Source organism: Beta vulgaris, chromosome 1 (assembly GCF_026745355.1).
Source record: "Beta vulgaris subsp. vulgaris cultivar EL10 chromosome 1, EL10.2, whole genome shotgun sequence".
In the NCBI taxonomy this organism is placed as follows: Eukaryota; Viridiplantae; Streptophyta; class Magnoliopsida; order Caryophyllales; family Amaranthaceae; genus Beta; species Beta vulgaris.
Window position 1 is genome coordinate 42,853,786 of NC_079202.1, and position 5,150 is coordinate 42,858,935.

The following is a 5,150-nucleotide window of genomic DNA, read 5'->3' on the forward strand; positions in this document are numbered from 1 at the left end:
TTGCGGTTCTCGAAAAAAACCGCAGCAATATGTTTGGTTAAATGTAAACTTTTTTTCAAAAAATTTCCTGTCGATATCATATTGCTGCGGTTTTAGGCCAAAATCGAAACAATATCTTTATTTTATATTTTACTTTTTCCTTTTACGTGTTATATTGCTGCATGCGTATGGGTAAAACCGCCGCAATAAGCAATTATTCTACTAGTGTGACTGTTGACTATTTATCATGGGCTTCTTTATATGATTGGGCTTATACATTGACGTGATTATTAAACCTTTTGGGGCTTAATTCAATGAATCATAATAAATGCCAACTATGACATAAAAATGGTAGTAACAGCTTCATACTATACGACTTGTTGAATTCCAAATAACAGATTCAATAACAAAATCAATTTACAAAACCTACTCATATTTTATAGAGCAGTCTACCCCACTCTAGTGGGATTACACAACCATATGACGAAGCTACGTGGAAGTAATCCACAAACCTATACTCATTTAAGTAATCTATAATGGGCTTCTTTATATGATTGGGCCTATACATTGACGTGATCATTAAACCTTTTTGGGCTTGATTCAATGAATCATAACAAATGCCAACTATGACATAAAAATGATAGTAACAAATTGCCCCCCTAATTTGTGAGGTGATGTACTCATAACCCACAAATTATTAGTAGAAAGATATGCTCAATGGCCATACCCAATTTATTTTAAAAGCATCCTAAAAGTTGTTTCCTCCATAATTCTAAGATGATCGACAAATTTCTCCTTAGGATGGCTGAATTTAGTGGAAAAGAACAATCTATCATGTATTCCTTCCTTCTTTCTTCTAGCCATTGTCAAATCCATTAGAAAAGTTTGTTTAGGGCCTAATCCTAAAGGATAATTTCGTAACATCCAATGGGGATCTAGACCTAGGACCATGAGATTATGCCATACTTGGCACGTACATATGTATTGTACTATATCTCTTGAAGATGATCCTTCTTCCATTTAAACTCTGATTCATGTTATAATCTTAATAGAGGTGAAATTTTTTTTGTTTTTCCAGCCAAATCAACCATAAACCTCCTGACATAATTAATTTCTCCGAGGAATCTTTGCAATTCCTTTTTGTTAGAAGGTGGTTTAGCTGCCAATATTGCCTTTGCCTTTTTTTGATCAATTTCAAATTCCATTTTTATGGACGAGAAACCCAAGGAAGTTACTGGCCTTAACTCCAAACGCACATTTTAATGGGTTCATTTTTAGGTGATATTCTCTCATTCTTATAAATGACTTAATCAAGTGTTCTTTATATCTAGCAAAATCATTTGATTTAACAAGTATATCATCTACATAAACCTCCATGATCTTACCAATCATATCTTAAAAAATTGCGTCCATGGCTCGTTGGTATGTAGCACCAACATTCTTTAAACCAAATGGCATGGCTACATACTCATATAAGCCTAATGATTTTGGACATCTGAAAGCTGTTTTGTTAAAATCTTCCTGTGCAATTCTTAATTGGTGATAACCTGTGTATTCATCCATTCAAGATATATATTCATATCTTGATGTTGCATCTATTAGGAGATCAACTACAGGCATGGGATATTGATCTTTAGGTGTTGCTTTATTTAAATCCCTAAAGTCAATGCAAATTCTTATCTTGCCATTTTTCTTAACCACTGGGACTATATTAGAAATCCTGTCAGCATATTGGCAGGGCCTTATGAACTTTGCCTTGAGGAGCTTGTTTATTTCCTCTTGTATAGGTTATGTTAGTTTTGGCGCTAGTCTTCTACGACTTTGGGCCACATGCTTATATCCTTCTTTGATAGGCAATTTATATTCTATTATTGTTCTATCAACACCAGGCATTTCATGATGTTCCCATGTAAAATAGTCCTTAAATTCTTTTAGAATATTCATTAAATCGGGTGTCTCTTGATTAGTGAGAAGCTTACTTATATAAGTACAACGTGAATTTTCATCATCTCTTCGATTTATCTCTTCTAGTGGATCATGAACTTCTTGTTTAATATCCTCACTTTTAGCCCATACTTTTTCATCTTCCTCTTCTAGAGGTTCAGAATCATGTATGGTGGAACAACATGTACTAGAACTTTCGAGAAAATCCTCTTGGTATGTTTTAAAAACTAGATCTTTCATAACTTGATCAACGATAGGGGTAAGCCCATTATAATATTCTTCATGGTTTACAGACATGATAAACTATTTAGAAAAATGTAGTCTAACCCTATAAACTAACTAAAGCTAGTGATTGATCATAACTTGACGCCTGTTGAGTAAATCCATATTTTGATTGAATATCTTCAACTTCTTGGACATCTTCGATTTCTTCTATGAGAATTGCACTTGAGTCTTCTATCTCTTGGTGAGTTTGCGACTCAAATTGTAGAGCAACCTGAATTCTGATGTTAGGAACTGACTTTCGAGAGTCCCTACTGAAAACAGAATCAGGAGATGAAATTAGACAAACTTCCTCATCTGCTTGTACTATTTCAAAGGTATCACCATTCCACAGTATTAAAACCTGGTGGAGTGATGATGGAATATCATAATTATGATGTAACCAGTCCTTTCCTAGTATGGCATTATAATCAGTGCCATTTTCCACTATGAAGAAACCAGTAAAAGTGGTTTTATAACCTACTTTAATATTTAGAATAGCCATTCCTTCTACCTTCTCAAATAATCCGAAAAAAACCAGTTATATTAATTTGAATATTATGCAAATCTTTTCTAGTTTTTCTTAGCCTTTTAAACACAGACAATGGCATTATATTGACAGTGGCTCCAGTATCCACCAATACTTTACCTAAATGTTTTCCCTCAAAATCCACATTCAAGAATAAAGCCTTTGTATGTCTGTTATCAACACCTTCTGATCTAAAGATCTTATTCATGGTTAATTTCTCTAAATCAGCTCTTAAAGATGTTTTATTATTAGGTATTTTCTTTTGTGGGGGATTTATATAAGAATATAAGCTTCGAGAAGATTTAATTAATTTACCTTCTTTCTCTTCCTTATCAACTTTATCTGCCCATGATGTAGTAGTTCGCAATGTGGATTAGTGCTCTGTTATCTTGAACTATATTGGTAACATGACTACGTTGCACTGCATGTCTTGACCTTCCTGACCTCCTACTTGAGATTCGGTTGACAATTGGTCTCCATCCAATAACAAATCGCTATCTGATACCAATAAATCTATATTGTCAGATCCAAATTCTGAGCCATATTCTTCATTAGCAATTCAGCTTCTTTCATAAAAAAATCCTTTTCCTGTTGTTGCTGGGCATTCGTCTCTAGAGATGAAGGACCAGATTGATCCTCACTTAAAGGTAACAACTTAGTGATTCCGGCTTGAAGAGCCTCTTCATCAATCCTTAAATTTGCAACAAGAGACTCTTGCACGTTTTGAGTGCTGATTTGAGCTCTTGCTGCAGCAGCCTTACGGCTCAGTTCCTTCATCTTAGATGACTTACTTTGACGTAAATTTTGGTCATCTTCTGGGGATGCTCTCATTACCATTGACTTAAGTCTTGTACCCCCTAGATTCCCTTTAGATTTATCTTTTCTTTTAAGAATCTTGGGAAGGGGGATTTGACGTACATCCGCTTCTTTTTCTTTTGAGAAAAACTAAGATCCATATTCATTAGTTTTTCTTGTCCCTTGACTCCTAGACCTTTTCTGAAATGGTCTTTGGTACGCAGGAACATAGGTAGGGTCATTTGGTATGACATGTGTTCTAATCATTTCAAATGTTAGTTTATCTGAACATGATGAACACATACATGCCCTTAGAGCCTTCAATTCTTCTATTGCTCTAGTTTGCAATGGAAACTTTTGAGAAGCTTCTTTGTAAGTTTTAGCCTTCTCTTCAGGTATCACCAGACTTGGATTTGCCTTAGCATTAGTATGACTTTTAGCTTTGGCTAAACTCATACTGTACGCATCTAAATCCATGGTCTAATGCTCTATCTCTGAAACAATTATCCTTTCGAGAGTCAATTGCCTAGTAAGAAAACCTCTGAAGACTTGGCATTGATCAGAAGTGTGGGACCCATTTATATGCCATCTGCACATATCCTCTAGTCCCTCTTCGTTAGCTATTTTTGGCATAATCGAAATTCCTTCATATAGTAATTTGTTAAAGAGATGATTACCAATTTCTATTGCCTGAGATGCCTGTAACATAACAGTAAAATCATTGTTAATTACTACCATATTACAAGACAAGTGAAATGGTTCATCCACTTCAATCACATTAGCCACATTAGCAATTTCGTCATCAGGGAACATGATATTTTTCTATCAATCTCGTCTTGAATTTCATTTCTAAAGACAATGCACTCAGAAGTATCATGGGTAACTGCATCATGCCATTTACAGTATTTCTTTCCTTTATTTTCTTATTAGATAATAACCAGTCAAAGATGGCGCTAGACTTTTTAGCATCAAAAGTATACGTTCTCTTTTGCTTTTAGATCTTTTGGGGCCGAGAATTCTTTTTTCTCAAGGGGGGAGCACTTATAAGGCACCCCTTGGACAATCTCAGCTACATCTACTTCTGGCGATGTTTCAAAGAGAAAATGCTACTCATTTTGAGCGAAGAAATTCTGGTGCCCTGCTGCACTTTCAGCTTGTAGGTTCCTTTCATACCTTATGGCCAATTCTGCTAATTAAACAAAATCGCCAAAAGCATGACCATCAAACCTTTTTCGAAACTGAATTAACATCCCTTATTGAGCCATTTGTACAAATTCTCTCTTGAAGATACTAACATGACACTTGATCTTAGCCATTTTGAACCTAGCTAGATAGTCTTCTACAAACTCTCCTAGATTTTGTTGGATTCTAGCGAAGTCACTCCAGGTTCTGTGCATGCAAAGTGATTAGTAAATTGCACTTGCATATCCTGCAATGAGTGAATTGAATTGGGCGGTAGATTTGTATACCACCAAAAAGCAGTTTCAATAAGGGACATAGAGAACATTCTGAGTTTTATAAATTCATTATCAGCTGCTTCTCTACATTGACAATTAAACCTAACTAAATGTTCTTCAGTTGACACTCTATCATTACCCGAAAACAAAGTAAAAATCCTAGGAAATGGATTGGCTCTATCAAT